General features: G+C 33.1%; 1 protein-coding gene across 1 annotated transcript in view; it reads right to left on the minus strand.

Annotated features, from left to right (window-relative positions):
* Positions 1 to 26039, minus strand: part of LOC118182024 (transmembrane protein 169) — a 37107-nt gene extending 11068 nt beyond the window's left edge. Inside the window, exons 1-2 of the mRNA XM_035351287.2 lie at positions 25747 to 26039; positions 1272 to 1340 (exon numbers count right to left, since the gene is read on the minus strand). The gene's annotated coding sequence lies outside the window, so the exon portion shown is untranslated. The remainder of the gene's footprint in view (positions 1 to 1271; positions 1341 to 25746) is intronic.
* Between the last annotated feature and the right edge of the window lie 463 nt (positions 26040 to 26502).

The raw sequence follows: 26502 nt of genomic DNA on the forward strand, positions 1-26502 counted from the left end.
TTAAAGAAAATTCCAGTCCATCCGTGCAATGTGCATTGGCTGAGCTGAGAGGTAAGTTAATTATGTTACATTATGTGAAAACACCAAAATTGGCCAATTACATATGACTTATCCTCAAAACATTACTATTACAACTATAATAAGAGTTGTTTTTTCCACTGAAGATTGAGATTCGAATCTGCTAAATCTGGAGCAAAAAATGTCTTTTTTTTTTTTTTTTTTTTTTTACAGACATTTTGCAGCTAAACGAAAGAAAGAAATCTATTTAATGATATTTTAAAATAAATTTAGATATTTTACATTTGTTTAGCAGCATACATAAGCAAAAGATATGTGCATTAAATTTCATAATGGTATGTCATCATACTGCTCGAATTAATTTCAGGAGTATGCCAGAGAAAATTGTGTGGAAGTATTATTAACTAATAATAAATAAATTTAGAATGAAGAAGTCACATTAAAGGATACAAATAGCATTAAAATAAAGTTAATTACAGATTATGGCGAATATAATTGTATTACATCGTTAGTCTAGATGACTGATTACTATTTTTTTATTTTCCTGCAAAATGAAAAAAAAAAAAAGGCATTTATTAAAAAAAGGGATGTTTAAAGATTTTGTAGTAAAATCCTAGAATACGGTACGGCCTTGGCACGACTTTGAAAACTATCACCAACACCAAAAAATGACATATTTACTGTTCATCATCGTTTCACCAAATCCTGTGTGTATTGTATACGAGGAATGAACCAATTTTTTTTTTAATACAAGAATGGGAAGGTATTTTCTTTTGTACAACACATGCACATACAACTGCACATGCACATGCAAATCCCTCAATTTCGAGGTTACTGGAAACCAAAGTTGTTGGAAACTTCCTTTGCCTTTCTAAAAGACAATTCGACTGGACTAGCTCTATGCCAGCTGCCTGAATGACGCTCATGCGATACATAATTCGTCAAGAAAAGTGACAGCTTTCAGCGTTGGTGTAAAAATCGCTTTGAGAGGGGGGGGATCAGCATATGAAATTCCTTGACTTTATCAGATTTTGACTAAAATATTTAAACTCCCTGATTTTTCCCTGACCTTTCTTAGTCAATTTTTGAATTCCCTTTTTCCGGTTTTCCAGGTAGCGTGGCAACCCAGTAATAATAACAAAGAATACTAATTTTAAACATGACTAGGAAGAATACTAACTTTAAGCATATTATTTGAAGAATATCAATAGAAATCTTGCAGATGCATTAAAAAGTCTACTCAGTTAACTTACTAAAAAGAAGGCCAAACTATCCAGATGAATTCAGAATTCTCCAACATGTCTTCAATACTTCATGATGCTCTGAAATAGTTAAACTCATTAAAACAAAAATTTGTTAACTCTGACATGGCACACTATGTATTAATAAAAGATAAATGAGAATTGATACAAACAAACAATCAAACTTAATTCTTCTTTAATTGAAGGAAGACGTATGACTATCACATACTTCAAAATATACATGTTATAAGGTGATATACCTGATCCAATTACAATTCTTCTAAGTTTGCATTTATCAACCACTTTGATCTGGAATTATAGTATTTCAAAAGAGATTGTTACATGATCTACAAGTGCAGAATAGGCCTACCATATGTAAATATATTGAGTTATTTTTTCGCTTAATTTCATAAATCTTCTTATTTTCTTTCTTTATTTGTTTTTCTGTATTATAATTCAATTTATAACAGGCATTATTTGGTACTTTTCGATTATTTCCACTCCTATTTTGACTCTAAATGGAGTTTTTTTTGGGGTATTCATGCAACAACACCCAACCATCATATGCACATACTAAACACGTTTGAGTACACACAGGTTTACACAATTTGCATTTAATCATCATCACTGATATTGGTCACATAGGACTTCCCTCCCCCTTAGAAAACTACTTGTTTTTTAAAATGCTTTGTTCTGTTATTTTTCATGAACAGCAGTAACTGTGAGACAAAGAAAAACCAAACAAATGTTTTTGGTGATTAAAAAAATTGGCAATGAATTATTGACTTTTTATGAGGATTTAGATAATCAGATGCTACTATTTTTCTCCCAAGGGTACAATGAATTAAGCTAACTTTCTACCTGGTAATAATAAAAGTACAAAAGAATTAGTCTTCTTTTTGATGAATCAATTATATTTCTAACTTCATAAATTATCCAATGATACAGTAATTAAATCATAAACTACAATAGACTAAGATAGTTGAATTTTCATATACTTTCATATACAGTACAAAGTCCGTAATCCGGACATCCGGAATGATCTATAATCCGGACCTCAAAGCCACAAACTTTTATTCTCTATGCTTTACGCATGCGCGTAAAGAATGCGCATACATTACGCGCCATAACACCTTAGTTCTGTACTCTTATTTGGTACAGCGCGTGCTTTATTTTGTGTGTTAGTACTTGAATAACCCTTATTCTTCATATCTGGAACGCGGACTTTCTCATAAATTTTTAATTTCTCTTTGAATTCAGAAATAGTTTTACACCCATACAAAATAATTTTGTTACTACTCTGATCCGGTATCCCATTGATTACATAATCAAAAATTGATGAATCATCAACAGAACTGCGACTGGCTATTTCACGCATGGCAATTAAATATTTGGAAAGGGATTCACTAGATCTTAAGTGTCGTTTAAGTTCAGACAGTCTAAATGAACCGAATTTTTTCCTACTTAGCACGATATTACTTGCGTAATCAGAACAGCTTGGCCTAATGATATGTTTCTCTAACCATTCCGAAATCTGTTTATCAATTTCCCGCTGCTCTGCGGGGTGCGACGTCGCGGCGCGCAATGAACAATGCCAATGATTAAAAATTGCGGAGTACCTCCTCATCAGAATTACATAAAAGCGAGCAGAAATAGGAAAACTGCATAAGTAGTAAACTTGATGCTCAACAGAGGGAGCCACATGGCTCGAGTAAGTCTAGGGATAGCGAGAATTTATAAAACTTAAGAATACATAATTTTTTTAGTTTTTAGATTTTTAATCATTTTTTTGAATTTTTGATTTTTTATATAAACACGATACAGCACAAAAGCATAAAGCAGAGAGGAAAGATTTTACGATTAATAGGCTCATTGGCATGTGGCATACAGTGGGAGGGCAAATAATAAAGTTAACGCGAGAAAATATGAGATGTGATTCTACCTTTGCATAATGATCACTTCTCAGGTTAAACGAAAGGATGTTGGTAAAGCTTGGCAAAATAAGCAACAAAGTGGCAGCTCGCTAAGGGGACGTCCTTCGATCATGCGCGCAATGAACTGGAAGTTGATCTGTCAGCACTATCCTTATCTTCAGGGCAGATGTTTTTATTTTATTCGGCTTATAATTCCTTACTAAATGTAGTATTTCATCTCGATGTACTCCGTCTTTGATATGATTTAAATCAATTTCCTCGTCATTATAAATTTCACGAATACACATCAAACAGTTTTCTGGTTCCAATTTTCTAATTTCGACTATGCGTAATGTATGCTTAATACTATGCGTAATTTACGCATGCGCGCGTTAAAAGAAATGTTTAATAAAGTAAACAAATAAATATTAAGCTTTTTTTTTTTTTTTGTAAAATTTGATACCCTTTAGATCATAATTGCTCTTTATTTCATAAATTACGGTTTCATATTTTTAATTGTATAATTTCTGCATACCATCTTACCAGATTTAAATTGATGATGTATAATCCGGAATCGCCGAAGTCCCAACGAGTCCAGATTACGGACTTTGTACTGTATTGCCTTTAACCTTACATGTATAAAGAACAAGCACGAAAAGCAAAGGGCTTAATTTTTTAACTTGTTTTCATTCCATCATTAATAAATACCATATTTCCTCATGTATTTTTTCCCCTAGCTTTTTAATGCCAGGTTCTGAAAAGTTTAAGAATATTCATGCAATTTCTGCCTTCCCGAATGAGCTCCCCTAAATTTAAAAATGGATTCGCCCACTAAGTGATTGTTTTTCTCTTACAAAGACAAACCCTAATAAACTACCTACAAAGGTCACACCAAATCTATCTTTTCTAGCTACGACAGTGACCAATCACAATGAAGGAAACACAAATTGACATTCAGTCTATGATTTTGCTATGTCAGCTGCACAGCCATCTTTCCTAATTATTTATGATGATTTCAGGCCTAAAGAGTTTTTTTTTTTTTTTTTTTTTTAATTATGCACACCTAGACTCTTTCGAGCATATGGCATCTTGCTATCCTATTAATAAAGGAAACTGCCCCTGTAGTTGAGAGAGCCATAAAGAAACATCTTGCAGATGATGATTGGATTATTTAATTATGGCAAAGCACACGAGGGCTATCTGCCTAAAGGGAGGGATGCCTTCGTGGAGGACTCATAATTTTCATGGCTCGTATACACGCTACACATGGGGAAAACCACAAAAACGCCCATGCAGACAGCCCGTTCACGGGATTCGAACCTCGGACCGAACTACCAGTGTTCAGCGTCTTTACCGCTCGGCCGCTAGTGGGCCCTTGCAGATGATGAAAGAACATCTTGCAGAGTAGTACAAGAAAAAAGATGCTGTGCAGTTATTGGAGTAGAAGAGGCCCATAGTCTGGGGAGTCAGCAAGTCCAAATCTAAAAAGATGAGCCTGTAAGCAATCATGTTGCATCATGAATTTGAAGTAAGCCACACAAATAGCAATACAGGGTTGGTGTTACATGCATCTGCAGCATATTGCATGTGGCCTCTGGGTAGTGCTAAACACGTAACAACTTTCGCCATTTTCTCTGCAGGCCTAAAGAGTAGCAGAGACAACAATAAAAATGGGTGAAATTCCCATTGCAGAGAAACAGAAATGATGATATCTTATTAGATATTGTAATTTTTATATTAATATACATTCTCACTGAAAGACATACTTCATTAAAAAAATAATATTGTCTTAGTTTATACATGATTACTTTTCATTTGTAATGTTCTTACTGTATGTGTACCTTAGAAATTAAATTAACTGCACAATTTTCCCTTTTTGATTTTTGGAGGACAAAATTAGTAAAAAAAGAGGGGGGAAACATGCAAGGAAATAATGGTACCTTTTTTAACTACATTTCTTTTATCCTGTAGTAATATTTTTGGTACTGATGCATTATCCCATCAACAACGAAAGTTCGCGGAGATCCCTTCAAAGCTGCACCAATCATTCCTGTGAAATTCTGAAATTAATTGACACATCTTCATTTAATATACTATCAGAATTCAACCAGCTTTGTTTTTCACTTCAGGAAAAGGCTTTTGTTGATTTCTACTATTTTGTAAGGACAAACAATTTTACCAGAAGCTCTGTTTAGAAAGCTATATGTAAGCTTGCCACAGGTAATTGTTCCAATCTAAGACTGTTTTATCAGCCACCTGCAGCTGACCCCCCCTGTCCATAAATACACTTTTTTTATGGTAGGATCCCATAACTTTGAAAATAATCTACTACTTGCTGCTCTGTAGAAAGAAGGTTCTAAACTTTTAACACTTTTTTCCAAAATGCAAGAAGAAATACAGCAATGACAGCTAATTTATATCCGTGTTCATAAAATCAACATGTGGCTCATCAAGAATCAATTGGGAATACATCAAACAAAAGGGCAGATGCTATGAGTGTGCTGCTATGTCATGCTTATCCATAATTGGTGCTAAAGTGCATACTTAATAAGGACAGGCTAATACTTAAATATGATATTTTTAAGAAATGAAACATCTCTTACTGACAATCTTCCAATATATCTCTTACTGACAATCTTCCAATATATCTCTTACTGACAATCTTCCAATATATCTCTTACTGACAATCTTCCAATATATCTCTTACTGACAATCTTCCAATATGTTTGTAGTGTCACTATGTTTCTTTTATACAGAAAAACTCAATTTCAGGAAAGGAGGGTAAAATAACGAAAGGATTACTTCTCTTAAGCATATTTTAAAATACTTTCCATAATACTTTAAAAATGCATATGGATAGCAATGTGAAATTCTGGTAAATGTTTGTAGATTAATTGTGCTTATGACAGTGACAAAATCAATTTCACTCTCTCTTCACCCCTTTTCTGTTAATTTAGGTTAAAATAACATGCTGAATAATGATTAATGGAGAAGTCAAACAACAAGAATCAGTTAATATTTTCAAGTTTCGCAGGACTAGTTTAATTACAGAACTATCTTCCTCAGCTGACAAAGGGCAAAAGAACGAGATGAGATAATGGCGATAAGACAAGATAAGAATGGCTGGACAGAAGTTAAATGACTGGCGCCATGAAAGAAGAAAACTGAAACATAATTTCCTTAAACCTTTTGCGATGGCGAACCTTTGTTTAAGACGCTTGTGCGGGATTGGAAGGGAATCAAAGTCAGTCACAGTTACAGAACGGGGGTTTTACATCGCTAAGCCTAACTTTATAAAAAATCAGAAAAAAAAAAAAAAAAGTTTCACTTCTAGCATTCTAATTTTTGGTATCACTTTAGATTATTACTTGAGCTCTTATATATGTTAAAATTCATTCATTTAATAACCTTTTCTTCTTTATTTTACATTAAAATATATTTAAAAAATTGCTTATCTTGCAAAATAATTTTTGGAAGCGCTATTCATATTATTCCAAAGTTTTAATTGATAAATTCCATCAATAAAGTTTAAAATTAATAAAACAATACAATAAAGACTATTTGCAATAAGAAGTAACAAAATTTAAAATGAAGACTGAGTGTGGTAAATCTCAAAGCACGGAGAAGTACCACTTTCTAACTCTTAGAAAAAGTATCACTTTCTAATTCTTTAGAAAATGAATCATCACGCTCATCTGTGTTAGTAAATGGTTCATTAACCATACGAGGGTATTCTTCCTCTGAAAAATAGCGCCTTCATGCCATAATAGACAGGAGGTGAAGCTTTCCGAAATAAAAAGAGAAAAACCCGAAATTTGTCTGAAGGCAATGCAAAACGTAATAGAGCTCCACATAAGTAACCCTAAAAGACCGTACATGGCATGGAGGTAGGAAAGGGAGGAGGCGCCATTCCGTGCTAGAAGTGAAGCACTGCTTTGAAGCTTGGGTCACCAGACGGGGTGTTCTTTGTTTACATTCAGAAGCTCGCTTGACAAGATTCTGATAGTATTTCGACACACGACAGTTCCATAGAAATCGAAAAAGGGACACTCTCGCATGAAAGAAACATTCATAGTGTAATGGATAATAGCAATTTGTATAGTTTACTGACATTTACGCAAAAATCACATCTTGGTTATTTTTCGATAACTAACAACAACGATTTTGATTATGAATTTGTTTTATAAAATTCTAAGCTGTTGCACTACAAAAATATAGATTTTAAGAAAATTGCTAAAAGAGATCTGCCAAAATTTATTTTCTAGAAGTTTTGAAAAGTTTGAAACTTGATGGCTAAATGTAAATATAAAATTATGTATGTTAAAATATTTGTAATTAGGCACATAGGTCAGATTAAGTTTTTATTAAATAGAGTAACGCATGCAAGGGCTATCTGCCTAAAGAGAGAGATGCCATAATTTTGAAGAAAAACTGACCTTTGAGTGGGTATTAAAAATAATACTTATAATTTTCATTCAAATTATATTCATATATATTTTTTATGTAAAATTTTCGGGTGTATGCTAAATTAGTGTAAATTACTTTACACGAAAAATATAGTGAATGCACAGAAATTAAAGATTTGCACATGCCGGAAATGATAAATAGGAAATATGTATGGGTATTTATGCATGTGCTTGCAAAAAGCATGTATCTGCCTTTGACAAAATACTTAAATATTCATTAAATTATTTATAAATGCATTTGAAATGAAGAATTTATTCACTTATAAACAACCGTGAAAGTACTGTGAAGAAATCTAATTATTAAATGTATCTAATTTATAATGATTATAAATTTTATCTAAATATATAATAATCTTAACATTGAATTGTAAACATAAATTGAAATCCTGTTGACAAATACGTTATAAAACTATTTAAGCAAGAATTGTTCGTATTGGAAAGCAATCTGTTAAAAGGTATTGTAAAGCAAATGCTATGAGATGCGCACTTAAGAACGTAATAAAGAGTTTTGGAATATGTATTGTTGAAATGAAGGGTAAAAAAAAAAAAAAAAAAAATCTGATAAGTATAATTAAAAGAATTATTCCCCTTTACATTTTATAATAACTCAGTTACAAGTTTTAAATAATACTTAAAAAAAAAAAAAAAAAAAAAAAAAAAAAAAAACTTATTTTATTCCCTTTCAGAAATGTTTAGAGAAAGTCAAATACTATTTAATACCTATTTAATTATTAGGAATTAGCGAAATACTTATTTAAAGTATTTCGCTAATTCCTAATAATTCTCTAATTTAAAATGAACCGAATAGAGCATTAATTATAAATTGACTTACATTTTTCGATTTAAAAGAAGCCAAAAAATCATGTCATATTTAAGAAAGTATTTTAGGAAGAAGCTCTATAAATAGAAAAGAAATAATGCATAATTTTAATATTAATAATACAATAAACTTTGATCTTAATTTTTGTACCTTAAACGAATAAAATCGAATTACCTTAATTTTTTTTCCTAATGTAATTAACGAAAACTTGTGAAAATATTTCATTCAAATTAAACCATTCTGAGAAAACTGTCCTGTGAAAAGTATAGCATTTAATTCCGTTCAGAATGATGGTGTATTTAATTACGGCAAAGCACACTAGGGCTATCTGCCTAAGGGGAGGGATGCCTTTCGTGGAGGACTTTCTAAGGGAAACTGGCTCGTATACACGTTACACATGGGGAAAACCACGAAAACACCCATGCAGCCAGCCCGTTCGCGGGATTCGAACCTCGGACCGAACTACCAGTGTTCAGCGACTTTACCGCTCGGCCGCTGGTGGGCCCCGTTCAGAATGAAATGTTGTTTAAAAATATGTTGTTTTCACATACTTAGGACTCTGAAGTGTTGTAGAAAAAGAAAATATATACATTTATATGTATATTTGCGATGTAATTACAAAATATTTACACCCGAACGCGTCAAATCCCATAGAACTCAATGGTAAATGTTTTGGTCACCACGTAGGGATCGCCGGTGCTTCAGAGCAAGGTACGGAGAAACTTGTTTAGGACGACTCCATCTTACTTCCTACCTCCATGGTACAAGAAAATAGAAGGAAATAATAAGGAAAAATACAATAAAAAAAGGAACTGGACATAAATCAGACACACGAATGTTTATATTAGCACACAGCGATTTAAAGAGCCCACCTCTGTTTACACTTTCCTTCTCCCCCAGCCTTCGCAACAGTTGATGAGTAAAATACAAAGTCAGGCAGAATATATCAAACTCAAGGTCAGGAACCTAAAACTGGGTTCATTTCAAAAGTAAGGGACATAGGATGCCATCTAGTGGTCTTTAGAAAAATATTCTGGCTTAAAATGCGTATACGCATCACCCGTCCTCTGAATAAATCTCTAGTGATGCGTGGATGGGACGCCCGGCTGTAAGAGACGTTCTTAGGGAATGCGTATATGGGATGCCCGTTCTCAAAGGGTTAAAGGTTGAAGGTAAAGATGGATTGGAATTAGGGTCATTTTTTTCTCTTATGAATAAAATTCCCAGTTCCATACTTATGGACCCCATTCCAGTTATCAATTCCTGGGGTACTTAGAGGATTCCTTGCCAATGTTACATTTACATTGGTCAAACTACGAGAGCTTTAAAATTTCACATTAAAGAACATGAGGCATACGTTAGAAAAACGGTAACACAGAAATCCTCTGTTGCCTAGCACTGTTAGTCCAAAAATCCCACTATCCGTTTTTCTGCAGCCAAAATTATTCAAAAAACATCTTTCATTGATGAATTAAGACTTTCTAAAGGTGTTTCACATTCAAAAAATCTTTCTGTTCTAGTTAACAACTGTAATTCCAATTCATCTTTACCTTCAACATTTAAGGAAACTATGTTTTAGTTTTCTCGTTTCATCAATAAGGCATAATCACAATTTAGTTAAAATCAATAATCACATTTTAGTTAAAAAAATAAGCACCTATAAGCCCTTTTCAAGCACATTTTAAGAAAAAAATAAGCACCTGTCTAATTACATTATACACAACTGCATAACTTCAAACATTAGACTCGTAATTTAAAATATGAGAAATGCAGTATTTATTAAGAGAGAATAAGCATTACCTCAACCATGGAAAATAATTACTTTTTTTTTTAATTTTAAATAACAGTTCAATTTACAGAACTAGTTCACAATGAGAGAAAAAAAAAAACTATGCAGTACAAGATTTAATGACGAAATTTCAGTTCAAAATAGAGGAAATAAATAATAATAAGGCATATTTATTCTATTCGCTTGGAACTTAATAATAAATACAATTTATTTTTCCACTCATATTGATATTTAACTAATTTAAATCTAAATTCTGAACATTTTCTAAATTTTCATCGTATATCAGTTTTCCCTTAACAGATATTGCAAGCAAAGTAATTTAAGTAAAAAAGAGGAACATTTCTGAAATCAGAAGACAGAAATTTGCTTCATGCAGTCATCCTTTAACAGTAAAAAAGCTTAACTACCCGCATACTTGAAAATTGGCGAATATTCGGACAGTCGAGCGTAACTTGAAAAAGAGGAGCGGAGGGGGGGGGATAGACTGTAGCCGTTTTTTAGATTTTTCCGCTAAATAAATGGTTTTGGCATTTCGATATGTGCATCATATAAAAACAAACCAACGGAACAGAAAAATATTCTGCTTAGCAAGCACAGTAAAACTTAAGTGTTCATAAACAAATCTCAGACCGAACATCAAAATTAATTATCTCTGCAAAATATCGCAAACGTTATTGCGCAATACGTGCGCCGTAATTCTTCCCTACATGATATTACGCAATCGGATTCAACAGCTGCCGGTATTGGGAGAATAAAGAACTAAATAGAGGAAACGAAAGTGACCAATCTGGGGTGTTTTTCATTCTAATTTTCAACAGACTGCTTTAAATTTCCGGTTTTTGGTTTTGGTTTTATTAGATTACGGCAAAGCACTCGAGGGCTATCTGCCTTCAGGGAGGGATGCCTTCGTGGAGGACTTTCTAAGGGAAACTGGCTCGTATACACGTTACACATGGGGAAAACCACGAAAACGCCCATGCAGTCAGCCCGTTCGCGGGATTCGAACCTCGGACCGAACTACCAGTGTTCAGCGACGTTACCGCTCGGCCGCTGGTGGGCCTCTTCAAATTTCCGGAATAGAATCATTCTTCGCTTGGGTTGATAGACCGCAGAACTTTTAGTTCTATTCAATCCAGATTGGAAAGTGAAAAAAAAAAGTCCGTTGCTTGTTTTGCAGCGAACTGTAACAGTTTCAATATTCGAGATTTTGCGGAGAAAGGGGAGAACTTCCCATCCTTATTACTGTATAATGTATTGGCCAAAAAAATGAAATTATTTTGACTATTCGGTTACGTTCCCTTTATTTAAGCCATTCCGAATATTATTAATTAGAAAGCTAATCTGTGTTAAAACACAACCATTTTTGGAAGTTTACTATACTTCAGCAGTTACTGCGACTACTTTATTATAAACATTCATACATATGGTCATAATATAAGCATAACGATCATAATAAACACGAATATGAACTGACCAAGCGGAACGAGAATGCAAATTATTAAGATCTTGATAGAAATTCAAACGTGTGTAGTATTTGGGTATAGGAGGAAAAGAATGCCGAATGTACCAGAATTTTCTACTGCTTTTGCAATTCTTTGACCAACAGAACGACGGTCACCTGTCAGTACTCTCCGCGCACAGGGATATAGAAGGGCTAGGTCATTCCTTTGTTCGACTCCTCGCCGACGCGAGTCTCATAGAGGGGGGGGAACCGGGAGTAATCTGACGTATCTCTGTTGCACCTGCTCTGATTTCGCGCCTTTAAAACTGTAGTTTCATTCAGTTGCGAGACGATTTTTTGGAGATCGCATATCCCAAATTCATTTTAATCATACATATTTGTTTTCTAATAATGCAAATACTTAAAATAATTTGTGTATATATAGTTTTAGTCAGTTTTCCTTTTAAATTCTATATTTAAAGTATCCTTTATGTAATATGGCTTCTTGTGCTGTAGCAACGTGCCTTAACACTTATAGAAATACGAAAGGAAGAGATATTGTATTTCATGCTTTCCCCAAGGACAATTTGCTTTTGACGAAAGAATGGATACATAAATGTCGAAGACAGGATTCTATTAATGTGAAAAAAGCAAGAATTTGCAGCGAACATTTTCTGTGCAGTGATTATGAAGAGGACATGAGAAATCGCTTGCTTGGATTGCCGCAAAAGAAACTGTTGAAATGCAATGCTGTGCCGAAAGTAAATTTATCGTGTGCAGTAAACAAAATAACACCAAGAAATCGGAGAGATTTGAAAAAACTAATGCAGAGTGCTTTTGAAAGACTACAGGAATTAAGCCCAAAGAAAATTTATTTTGAGGCCGAGAACGAAATTGAAGCTGACAATAATAAATCAAATGTGAATGATTTTGAAATAAAACTCACAAGTGACAATGCCCTATGTGACAATATCCCTGAGTGCCCTAAGTGTAAAGATAAACAAGAATGTATTGATAATTTGAAGAACAAAATAATATCCTTAGAAAATTGTAATAAAATATTGACAAATAGAGAAAAGAAAGATTTTAGAATGTTTGCTCAGCGACAAAGAAGGTGGACGACATTTAGAAAGAAATTTGTACCGGAAATTCAGAAATTAAAATCCCAAACAGCGAAATTTAGGAAAAAACAGAACAGATCGGAGAATTTGGAAAAACGTCTAAAGCATATTTTTATAAAGACGCAGATTAACGCATTGCTAGAAAAGAAGGAAAAAATCCGGTGGACTAGTGAAGATATTTCACGTTGCATTGTCATAAGAGCTCTGTCATCTAAAAGCTACGATTTTTGGAAAGAAAAAATGGGAATTCCTTTACCTAGCACTAGCACATTTATATGCGGATAATTTAGGACTGCACTAAATTTTCATGTAGTCCAGGAATTCAGAGTGATGTTCTTGCTGTAATGAAGGAAAGATGCCAATATTTGAATTCTGTAGAAAAAATATGCGTTCTCAGTTTCGACGAAATGCACATAGATTCTAAACTCTGCTATGACTCTAAACTGGACCAAAATCGGTCCTTTTCAAAAAGTGCAGTTTGTTTTAATAAGAGGTCTCATTTCGCAGTGGAAACAACCAATATTTTTTTATTTTAACACTCCAATGAAGAAAAAACTTCTTTTTTCACTCATAAGACATATTCAATCATCTAGAGTAGAAGTGAAAGCAATAGTGTCTGATTTAGGAGGATTTACTACTTTGTGGAAAGAGTTACAGATTTCGATTAATAGTTCTCATTTTCCAAATCCAGTATTCCAAACGAAAAAAATATGGGTTTTTTTCAGATTTAGCGCACTGCCTCAAATTACTGAGTGTTGGTGTATTTAATTATGACAAAGCACACTAGGGCTATCTGCCTAAGGGGAGGGATGCCTTCGTGGAGGACTTTCTAAGGGAAACTGGCTCGTATACACGTTACACATGGGGAAAACCACGAAAACGCCCATGCAGCCAGCCCGTTCGCGGGATTCGAAACTCGGACCGAACTACCAGTGTTCAGCGACTTTACCGCTCGGCCTCTGGTGGGCTCAAATTACTGAGAAACCACTTTTTAGATAAAGGATTTGTTTTAGAAGATGGAACTGTTTTAAATGTTGATATTATTAAAGAGAATTAAATTGTGTCACAAACTAAAACCAAATTATTTAATGGTCAAGGGAAACGAGAGACAAAAAGTAAGTATATATAATATGTTTTGATTTGAAATATTTCTAGATTGCATTTTAGAAGTTAATAGCGTAAAGCATATTTCAAATGAGAACTAATTCTGTTAAGATATTGTTACAGTTATTTTCATTGTATCCTCTGTTATTATTGATTCAATTTTGTGCTAGCTTAGCATTCTAGATAAAATATATATAAAGTATAATATTAAAGTAATTGGCATAAGAAGACCTGCCCCCTTAACCCCCACTTTTGAAAAATTAAATAATTATTTTAGGTACTGTGAATAAAGTTGTTTTGTCTAAATTAAGATAACAATCTTACATGTATTTATTTAAATGAAATATTGATGTAAGCCTAAGTTACAAAATTATTTTTTAAAAGTATATGTTATTATAATGAATCGGGAGAAAAATATGCTAATGTAAAATTTACAATTAGGCTGAAACTCAAACTTAAGATTAGCAGAAATTTTGCCATATATAACCATACACGTTTAAAACTATGCCAAATTAAGGTTATTATTTTGATTAATTTTAAATAGCTGTTATTATAGTTATCTTAGCAGTAGTACAGTTCTCTTAGTTAACATGCAGATAAAGAAATGATTAGAAACAAACAGGCATTTAAAGAAAAAAAAATGTTAAATAGAAATGTTTCGACACCAAGGTTAAATAAGTTTTACTTCTAGGTACCATGTTATATCTGAAATTCCTATATTGTTAAATGTTAAATATGAACTACTTGCCGTTAAAGGTAGTAATCGTATAATGAAACGTGTACAGCATTTTTGCGTTGTGAAAAAAATGCATTCCGGGACCGCGCCGTGAGAGGATCGAAAACATAAAACATATACAAGATATAAAGGAAAAGTTCATATTAAATATATAAAGAAAACATACTGTAAGAGGTTCTAGATTAAATATCAGTTTATTCAATTACAACACAATAAGAAAAATCTTAACCTCATCTGAGAGTCTGTTCATTTAAATTCATAAAAAAAACTTAAGGTTTGTCTGGTGATTTAAAAGAAAGGAAAGGGAAACAATTTAAGGCCTGAGAGTTAAATTTTAGATTTGACGTTGTTTTTTTTTTTTTTTTTTTTTTTTTTTTTTCTGCTAAGGACGTTTTTGAAAAGCTTGCCTAAAGTTCAAACACACCAAAAAAAAAAAAAAAAAAAAAAAAAAAAAAAAACTTATCTTGAAGGGACATCTTGAAGCGGAGGACTCTTATCTTATCCCGCGTTGATGTCGGCCGGGCTCATCTTGACACTGGTTCTAAAAATGTAGACTCCACTTCACTACTGTAGAACAGAAACAGGAGCACTGCTGCCCAGGACGGCTATCCGCTTGGTCCTGAAAGTCCTATGTCAACACGCAGGTAACTCGTTCAAATTTCGCCGGTCAGAAGCGTTGTTGCTAGGAAATTACTGCTCGCCTGTTCTTACTCATCCCAAGAGCAAGCTTCACGGGTAACGTCCCAAGTAAGTTCCACCCACCAGTCAGTAAGGGAGAGAATCCAACTCCAATTTTCTTCAAGCCAGTTTTCAAGAGCAACGTCCACCAGTCCAGCAAACCCGAAAGTCAGCGAGTCCAAGAGTAAGTGAGTCCAGAGAAAGTGTGAATCCAACTCGAATTTCCTTCGTCTCCTTCACAAAACGGGCTCCCACTATGGCTTCACTTATCGCCCCCTTAATTATGGCAAAATCTTCGTTTTCAACTCCAGAATGCGGAAATAAGGGTGATCGCGCATGCGCGCCCTTCTTCACTTAGCCAACAACCGGACCCTCAATCGCCAAAAACCTGAATGACTTACATTGAAAGACAAGTAGCAACCTTTGACCTTTCCGTCACGTACTTTCCTCTCTTAAGGTCAACTAACAATGAAAATTCTTTCTCGAACATTCTAAAGCGCGCGAAATCATGACTTGGCGAAAATTGCCTCCCTTTCCCTGCTTCTTTCACAATGAATAAAAGTTTGTACAAGATTTGCAAATAAAAGAAAATAAATAATATTCATTTATACTAAATAATATTTCCCGAAGCATCTGTTTCTCCCCAAAATTAAAGCCTTAAATTAAATAATTCAGAATCAAAATAAAATTTAAATTTCCATAAATCATAAAATCATTCACCTAGTTTTTACAACGCTATCAGATAATTTCTCTACATAACAAAAATCCCTGCAAATAAAAAAAGGAACTTTATGCAAAGAGTAGCGCATTTTATCTATTATTTTAAAATTGAGTAAGTACTATTAAATTTTGTAATGTTCAGTGTAAAATGCATACTGCAGTAACATTGTCTCTTCCAAATTATAGCTACCTTTCACACACAGTTCATTTTAAACGCTGATTCTTCAAATTTAAAACGCTAATTTCTATGTTGTCAATTGCATCTCCGCGCTCAGTGCCATCATTGCTACGTCATCACTCCTCACTGCCTGTTTCAGGGGGAAACGCTCTATGAGCTAGCCCTTCTCTTTAGTCCTGCTCCGCGCACACCAAAGGGGTTACGTTAATGCAGAGAAAGGGGAAAAAGCTATTTCCGGGAGTATGATTCACCATCTGATATTCCATATTAGGAAGAAAAGTTGTTTATTTAGTTTCGACTTTGGTACGGGGGAAAAATTGCGCGTTCATTTAAAAAAAAGCACTAAAAGCAAAAAAATAAGCACTTAAAAAAAAAAAAAAATTAAGGGCTTTAAAGAAAAGTAAGCACCTATAAGGGCCTTTATATTTTATTTTCAAATATAGGGACTTATAAGCACTTATAAGGACCGCTACGAACCCTGTAATAGACGGCACCAGTAGCTTAACTTCTGTCTTGCCATTCTTTATTTTATCTCATTCATTTGCGCTTAAAAGTAACTGAGGAAAATGGTTCAGTAGTTAAACTGTAGGAACTAGTACTGCAAAATTTGCAAATATTATGCTGATTCTTGTTGTTTGATTTCTCCAATAACCCTTTTCTGTTATTCTGCTCAAGATCTTACATTCACATAAGAATGTAAGATCTTGAGCAGAATATTTTTATAGCTCAGAGCTATAAAAAATTTGGCAGCCTAATGTGAATGTAAGATAAACTGCTTAAAAAAACGTTATAATTTTTAAAAACTGGGTTGCCATATATTTTTCAGGGTTTAATATTTTGTATTGTGTTTTTTATGGGAAGGCATATCAGATATTGATGAATCTGAAAGCACAAATCACTGCTATTATCAAGTAGACTGATGTGAACATACTGCAATGTGCATAGCAACTTAAGTTTCAGCTGGATACTGCAAAAACAAGTTAATGACGAAGATACCAAGTATTTTGCGCATTATTATTTTAAAGAAAAAGCTCTTGAAAACACAGATTCTAATTAATTTTGTTTAATTATTCAACATGTGTTGTGAGGCTATCCTTGATCTAAACATTAAATAGTCCGAAAACCCTTGACGTGAAGAGAATTATTGCTATGTCTGAAAGTAATAGCAGAGTCAGATAAAGATTTCAATAAACCTTTTCATTTAAATAGGACTTAGAACAAAAAATGCATGTTCTTGTGCTAACAAAATCAACCACAGCTCAGGGCAATGCAACTAAATAAGAGTTAAATTCAATTAAAACATGGACTAGTAGTCAAAAACTACACAATTTAAATCTTAATCTAAGCTGACTTAGTACCTCTACCAGTGTATCATATTAGTACTCTACCAGTGTCAGCAACAATAATGCAAAGCCGAATAATTACAACTTATCAGACGTGGCAGGAAGAAAGACTACACAATTTAAATCTTAATCTAAGCTGACTCAGTACCTATACCAGTGTATCATATTAGTACTCTACCAGTGTCAGCAACAATAATGCAAAGCCAAATAATTTTAACTTATCAGACGTGGCAGGAAGAAAGACTACACAATTTAAATCTTAATCTAAGCTGACTCAGTACCTATACCAGTGTATCATATTAGTACTCTACCAGTGTCAGCAACAATAATGCAAAGCCGAATAATTACAACTTATCAGACGTGGCAGGAAGAAAGACTACACAATTTAAATCTTAATCTAAGCTGACTCAGTACCTATACCAGTGTATCATATTAGTACTCTACCAGTGTCAGCAACAATAATGCAAAGCCAAATAATTTTAACTTATCAGACGTGGCAGGAAGAAAGACTACACAATTTAAATCTTAATCTAAGCTGACTCAGTACCTATACCAGTGTATCATATTAGTACTCTACCAGTGTCAGCAACAATAATGCAAAGCCAAATAATTACACCTTATCAGAAGTGGCTGGAATTATACATAACATGACTGGATGGGCTAGAAACATGCTTGGACTTAAAATCCTAAAACCTCATTCTAAATACTACCTAACTTATTTACATTCTGGTGAGGAAACGGAAAGGAAAAGTTATAGTTTTTCTGGCCAATTTATTGTGGAACTATATAATAGGTGCTCACTGTTGCCTCTTATGAAAGGTTATAACCATACCTACGAAAGGTTGGAAAGTTACAATCATGCCTTCTCTGGAATTCAAAACTGGGTTTTTTGTTACTGCACAAGGCTTCCCTAGCCACTATACTGTCTGGGTGGCAGAAAAGTTACAGTTAATGCAGAAATTACAAATAACTGGTTAATAATGATTATTGGAGAAGTCAAACAACAATTATAATAACTATACAGTGCTATCATAACTTTTCATCTGCAGCGAACTATAGGGTTACCACACATCCAGGAAATTCATTTTTTATAAAGTGTACTAGATTACCTTTTTTAAAATATGGCAACTCTCTAAATAGTACAGATTTTGAACTTTACCAAAGTTTTTACTGATACGCTTTTCTGTTAATTTCAAAGAAATTACAATAAGTAGTTCAGGATATAGGTCGTTCACTTAAAGCTTTAGCAATAATAATAACACTTTAAAAGCAGGGTTTACTGTGGGTCGCGACCTGCAGATCTGAAAATAGGTATTTGTCTGTATTGCCTTCTTAAAGACAATATCAGCAATAATAATAACACTTTAAAGCAGGGTTTACTGTGGGTCGCGACCTGCAGATCTGAAAATAGGTATTTGTCTGTATTGCCTTCTTAAAGACAATACAGACAAATATCTATTGTCCTCTTAAAGACAATACAAAGAAAAAAATGAAAGCGTTTCGGCACATTCTTTTTATAATATAAACATTCATTTTCCTTGCTTTGCACGTGACACTGTCATTTCATCTGCTACTTATTTAAAAATCTTCACACTTTTCTGTGTCTTAAAATTAGAAATTAAAGTTAATGACCTAAAACTGCAACAGTACATTACAGTACAAGTGAAATAATTGGCAGTTTTACTCATGTGCAAGTCAGATTTGCACAATACTTATGGGTCCCACAAATTTTTTAAAAATATTATGGTGTCCTGGGGGTTGCAAAAAAAATCTCAAAGATAAAAGGGGTCGCGACTGAAAAATTTTAAGAAACCCTGCTTTAAAGTATAAGAATTTCACTATGAACCCACACAATTCTAATATTCTTCTGTATCGTAACCTTGGTAGAGGGATACATTTACAAAGTTCATACAGAGTCTGAGATAATCGTAATATTTTGAGTATATATAGATAGATGAATTATCAAATGGGCATAGATTGGAAAATATATATGCATAACAAAAATATCAGAAAAGAGTTACTATGTTTAAAGTCTATTAAAAATATTTAAAGAAAATAAATATTACAATATTAATTTTAATAAATATATGACAAATAAAATTATGCCACAATATAAACTATGAATGCCTGAAAATCGTAACTTTTATCACATAAAAATAGGTAATAAAAAATATTGGCCAGGATCAATGTGACTACATCAGTGCAACTTTCCTACTTGATCTGGTACTTTTTATGAATTTTGAGAGTTCTAGTATGCTTACAAACAAATCTTGTAATCCCCCCCCCCCCGTTTTTTTGAAAAATAATATTAATAATAAAAATTTAAACAAATTGCGTTAAATATTGTCTTTTTTCCTGCCTCTCCATGTCAAATTCAGTAACTCACGGATAATACATCTTTACTTCAATCCACTCACAAATTTTCCTTCCTAGTTCTCTCAGCCCAATCTTATACTTACACAAAACTACTGGCATTAGCCGATGAAAATCAGTTCTTTGCCATTTAATTACTATTTGTTCACAGTAAGATAGTTAAATAGTGAAAAAATAAATATTTTAATAATAGTGTTCATCTTTTACTCATATCATAATTTTGACCTTATTGTATAAAGTGCTTCATGGAATTATCAGGACTGCAAACAGTACTTTACCTCATATTTCAAATGTCATCAATAAGACGTTGCTATTACATTAATTTCAATTCCCTGATTGCTGTCACTTGTTTGTCTAGTAACTGGCTAGGTGGTATTTCCATACTGATTATCTGCACCCCAGTTTTAATGTATGGTAGAACTGCCATGCTTTTGGTGTATTTTTTAGTATATGTGCAACAATAGCCAATCCATGCATGTCCATACCGCACACCGTTTTTAGTACTTGCAGGTTTTCATATTTAAAGAGTTAGCCCTAATTTTTCTGAACATATTACATACGTAGAAATATAAATATTGGTCACACAGAATTTTTTGGGGATACTTTCTGACTATCTGCATCTCCCAGTTTTAATGTAAGGTATTGTCAGTATAAGTGCAATAAAACTCATGCATGTGCATACCACATGCAAGTTTGAATATATATAATTGCACACTATATATTTAGCCATAATTTTTTTCAATAGACAACACTGGCTGTAGAAATGCAAATATCAGCCATACAGAACTTTGGTTTTTTGGTAGTTTCTGATTATTTGCATCCCCAATGAAATGCCGAAAAAAAAATGTTGATGGGATAATGCACCTGTTAACTAAAGGTATTTGGCAATGCATTATGTCACCAAAAATATTAGTATCTATATAGCAACCCAGGTATGTGCATGGTATCCCCCCCCCAGTCAACCTTTCACTTCTTTGGGACACTTTCAACACTGCGACTGAAGATTATGATCCTTCATATGTAAATTTCAGCATTTTAGTATAGCAGTCGACCCAGAGTTTAAATTGTGATGGAGCTCAGTTCTTAATTTTTAAGATAAATTGCAGTTTTAGCTGGAGGGCATGGAAGCCCTGCATAAGAAGGCTCTGGTACTTCTTTTATTTAACTAGAACATAATTTGAGCAAAAAATTCTTTTGATCTTGAAAATTTTATTTTAATAAGTAAGGCTTAAAAATCGAGTTTTAACTTTTGAATACATCTTTCTCCCTGGGAAATGAAGTCTTGGATGGAGGATGGATCCAACTTTTCATGAAAGTCCCTATCCACATATGAAAGACTTATTCATCAGGAAGTGCAGTGAATTTACGAGAATGGGTAAACATCTGACACTAGTGACTTCCTGCAGAAAAGACTACTTGATGACATTTTCGAACAATGTAAACAAATATAAGAGATGAAAATCATCACTTGCACAGGACCCTATGTTTGTTTCCAGCTAACCCTCCGATCTTCAGAAAATCCCTCCTCCCCCTCATCATATTATGCTTGACAGCTAGAATTACATTACTCTGGGAACTGTGGTTAGAAAGTGCTGGAGTCTCTTTGTTTTCATACGGACTTTTTTTTTTTTTTTTGTTCTGTTAAAATTTCTCCCCACACTCTGTTACTATTTACAGCATTATGTTCATCAGTGATGCTTTAACTCAGTTATCCTTTTTCATTGATGTGCTGATAAAAGAATAATTTTGGTTTTATAACCAATTTGAGAAGTAATTATACCACATATTCCCAGCTTAAATTCAGCTAGAACACAGTTAAGCTATTTCTTGGTTTTTGAAAGAAACTGAAATTTCAGCCAGAGCCCCAAGTAACATGAAGTCTGGTATTTCATTTTATTATATAACTATTATCTCTATATTTTATTTAATTTCAATTATTCAATTATTTTATTTATTTATTTTTGTTCCTCTTTATTTGCACAAGGCTCACGCACTCCTGATCTTAGAAATTAAACCCTGGGTGGATCCTATACTGCAGTTTTCACCGCCTTCAGCAAAATCTTGAGTGTGCGCTTTCTACACGCGTACAGCATAATATGGCTCACTTAAAAGTATTATACGCCTCTTCCCACCCCATTTTAGTATTTTAGTGCTGAAGTTATGCATGGTATCAAGTTCGTTGAATTACCACTGTAATAAAAAAGAGGCTAATCTTTGGAATATGGTAACACGTAGTTTGGCGACATTTTGGTAAGGCGATAAAGGTTACTAGCTAGGACTTTAGCAGTGTACATGGATAAAGTCAAGAGTGTGCGCAATGCCATTTTTGTGCAATTCTGGGATGTTTTTCTAAGTGAAAATAGGTCGACGTGTACATGGATACAGTGTATGTGCAATTCTTAAAAACGCTGCAAGCAGATTGCGATTCTGCACTTTCTCCCAATTTCGCACCTAATCTTCATCATGATTAAGCATTTTTGTTCTATAAAAGTTCTAGTATAAGCGTAATTAGGTTAGCAGATTGTTGGAAAAAACGTTGAGAAAAAAAGAAAAAAAAAAAAAAAAAAAACCTTTACTTCGTGAAAACAAAATAGCGCCCAAAACAAAACTAGCAGGTTGCTGTAGCAGGGTTGGTCGTCAAATTTTCGCCAAGCTACCATAATCCGAAGATTAACCAAAGAAGACTGTTGTGTACACGAAGAGAAAAATAATACAAAAAAACTTAGAAGTGTGCATGCTTTGTTGAAAAAAGAATGTAAAAAAACTGGCAGCACTGGACATATGGCTGAAATAGATGTAAAGATACTAATAAATGTTCGAGTTTGCAAATGCTTTCTAAAGTCAGCAAATGAATTCGCATTTTTTCATATTTTGTAAAACTTTAACAAATTTTTTATTAACAAACTCAACAATATCAAAGCGAGCAATGGTAACTCCGCAGCAGAAAAGAAAATTATCTCCAGCATGCAAGAGTGTGTATTGGAAATTCTAAACATATGCTCTTTTTAAATTACTTTGTGATACTGTTGTTGAATTCAATTATATGGTTTAAGTACGAAGAACATGATATTTAATAAATAAAGGTAACACACAGAATGTTTAAAAAAAATAAAAATTACAATACATAATCTGTAATACAAAATCTGAAAGCCTTCAGATTTTTTAAAAATTTACATTAAATTTTAATTGTTAGTTATTTTATTTATTTATTTTTATTCCTTTTTCTTGATGCTCTTCACGGAACTCTAGCACTTCTATTTTTTTTAGAAACTAAGCCCTGCAAGTTTTAATAAAAAATTGGGTTGATCTTTACATTACGGTAACTGGTAGTTTGGCGACATTTTGGAGGCGATAAAGGTTACTACCTGGGACTTTGGTAATAATGTGAGCAGTACTGAGTTCCGATTACGCATTATTTTGTGTGGGGGAAATGAGAGATCATGGGATATGTCATGCGATATTAATGGACGAATTACGGTTCTTTAATCGGAAGAGATCATGGGATATGTCATGTGATTTTAATGGACGAATTACTGTTCTTTAATGGGGAAAAATCTGGGAATTTTGTATTTGGCTTTATTCTGTGTTGTGTGAAATAGCGTTTGTGAATTTTTGGATCCCATGGCCGTAAGTAAAGTGAATTCGAAATGGGTATTTAGTGGTATTGAAAAGGATAGTAAGAAATGTTTTTTAAGGTTGTGTGAGAGAGAAATAAACATGTTTTATTATGTTATTTATTTTACGTGGTATCTTGCTTTGAAAGATAAGTATGATTTTAAAGATTCTGAAAGAGAATGAAGAAAAGTGTATCCGCCACGTAATGAAGATTCTGAAGGAGATTAGGTAAGTTAGTATTTTTAATTATTTTTATGCATTGTTGGAAATGTAAGGTGGAAAGGAATTTGGTATTATTGGGAAAATTGTTATTAGCAATGATTTAGTTTAAAGTAATTAGGATTGTAAGGTAATTTTTATTAATTGAATGTATGTGCTCATGTATATTTTAAGTGGTGTTTTTGAATTTAATTATATTTTAATGAAATGATAGTTATTTTGTGAATTTTATACTTGTAGGAATTTGGTGTATGTTTAAGTTGAAATAAATGTGCATGGAAATAATTTAAATATTTGATACTAAATATTTGTAATGCTTCATGTATGAATTCGTTGGTGACGTGTATAATGTAATAGATGATTTAGAGGTAAAAGTTTTTGGATATTTTATTTATTTTATATGTGGAAATGTTCATATTTGTAAAGGGTAAATACTTTTTCGCGATCAGGTAATTTCATATATGTTCTTTTTCCAGGGTTTAAAGATTGAGAAAATTGTCATGTATTTTCGTGAAATTTTTCAAATTTATGAGAAAAAAGCAGTGTACATGGATATAGTGAAGAGTGTGCGCAATGCCATTTTTGTGCAATTCTGGGATGTTTTTTTAAGTAAAAATAAGTCGGCGTGTACATGGTTTATGTGTATGTGTTATTTTGAAAAACGCGTAAGGTGTATGGTATTGTGCACTTTTTCGGAATTTTGCAGTGAATATTTGTCATGATTAAGCAGTTTTTTTCCATAAAATTTCTAGCATAAGTGTAATTCGGCTAGTAGATTGTTGGAAGAAGTGTTCAGTAGATAAGAAGAAAAGAAACATGTCTTTACTTCGTGAAGACAAAATGGCGGCGGGGGAAAAAAAATAGAGGGTTGCTGTAGGGAAGTTGGTCGCCAAATTTTTGCCAAGTTACCGTAATGTAAAGATCAACCAAAAATTGCTCACAATAATTTTTAACTACTGGAAGGATTACAGGGTAAGTAACCCTTTGAAAATTTTAATTAGTTATTTATATTACAGAGAGCACACAAATGTTATTCATCATAAGAACTTGTGGTAAAAGTTTACAATTGGGTGCCCCTTGTTTATTGGCGATTCTTTTTTGACGCCAAGATCGGCACCAGGAAGTCACAATTTCAAGATGGCCGCTACACAAAACCAAAATAAGAAGTCGAAGAATTGCATAAGATCCATGTCCATGTACACATCGATCTGTTTTTACTTTAAAAAAATCCTAGAATTGCACAAACTAGGCATTGTGCACTGCCTTAAATATGTCCATGTACACATCAATCTATTTTCATTTAAGGAAAATTGGGAAGCTAAAACAAAGTTAAAACTATCGTGGTAACCAGAAGTGAGGTTACATCGCCAAAATTTTTTTTAAAATGTCACCAATCGAAGGAGCACCCAATTCTACACTAAAGCCCAATTTGTTTTCAAGAAAGTAGTCAATACATATGGAAAACCCTAGAAATATAAAAAAAAAGTCGAACTACTTTTTTTAAAAAACAGAATAGCTTAAGTATGTAGAAATTGAGTTAAAATATGCATTATTAAGAAGCTTATTAAACGCCGTTAACCATATTGTGCAAAGGATGCATTTTAATTCACGTCTCCATAGCCATCCACCAGAAAATTATCATAACAATCGGCATGCAAAATATCTTGCACTGTAATATTTTCATGTCATTCTAAATGAAAAAATTCTGAAAATCAAGAATAAACTTCTGTTATGATGGCAAAGGTTTAATTTAAAATCATAATTATACATACGTCAGGGCATATTCGCGCGAAATGTAATGCAGAAAATTATTTTCATGAAACACTTGAAAAGGAAATATGCTGAGATTAATTGATGAGCTTCAGGGCCACGGCACTAACAAATAAGGAATTAACGACATTTAATTGGGTTTTTATTACACATTCAACACTGACGGTTTCTTGAAACAATTTATTATTCAGTATTACATACCATTTACTGTAATCACCTCTCCTTCAAATGAAGACTGCCCTCACATTTTTAGTTGGTAATAAATAAATCCAGTCCAATCCACTCAGAACCTCTGCTTTATTTGATACAGTCACAGAATAAATCTGTGGGAAAACTGCTACTAGAAACATTGCAATATATGCTATATTTGGATTAATATTCATTACAATTCTAAAAAAGAAACCCAAATTCTTACTTTTACCATAATACATCACATAAATACAAAACTAACTTCACTTCTCATATCAACAAAGGCACTGTTGCCAAATTCAAATCCTTCAACTGCCGCTTATAAGAAGTCTGGCTCCGATCAGGCTTCTAGACTGGCTTTACAATCTAATGGGGTGTCGTATTTTGGCTTACATCCAATGCGCGTTACGTTGATAGCCGTTTAAAATACCGTACTTTATGACATTTTTCGCTTTTTTTAACAATTATTCTACAGTTAAAATTGCTTCTCAGAAACATATCCATTTTTATTATGAGTATCTTGCGAAAATTCTTTCGAGTGTTTTAAATTGTACTTTGTCATCCCCTTATTTAATGTGATAGTTAATAATATTTTACCAAATTATAAAGCTCAGTAGAATCCAGTGGATAAGACCAGTGAACACATCTATTTTGGATCCTTGTTGCATGGTCCCTTCCGCCACGAAACAAAAAAAAAAAAAAAAAAAAAAAATGAGGCTATGAAAGTAACAGAAATTATACTGTTATAAAAATTGTATTTTATAATAA

Source organism: Stegodyphus dumicola, chromosome X1 (assembly GCF_044657685.1).
Source record: "Stegodyphus dumicola isolate Sdum_Otavi_A_Nest chromosome X1, ASM4465768v1".
In the NCBI taxonomy this organism is placed as follows: Eukaryota; Metazoa; Arthropoda; class Arachnida; order Araneae; family Eresidae; genus Stegodyphus; species Stegodyphus dumicola.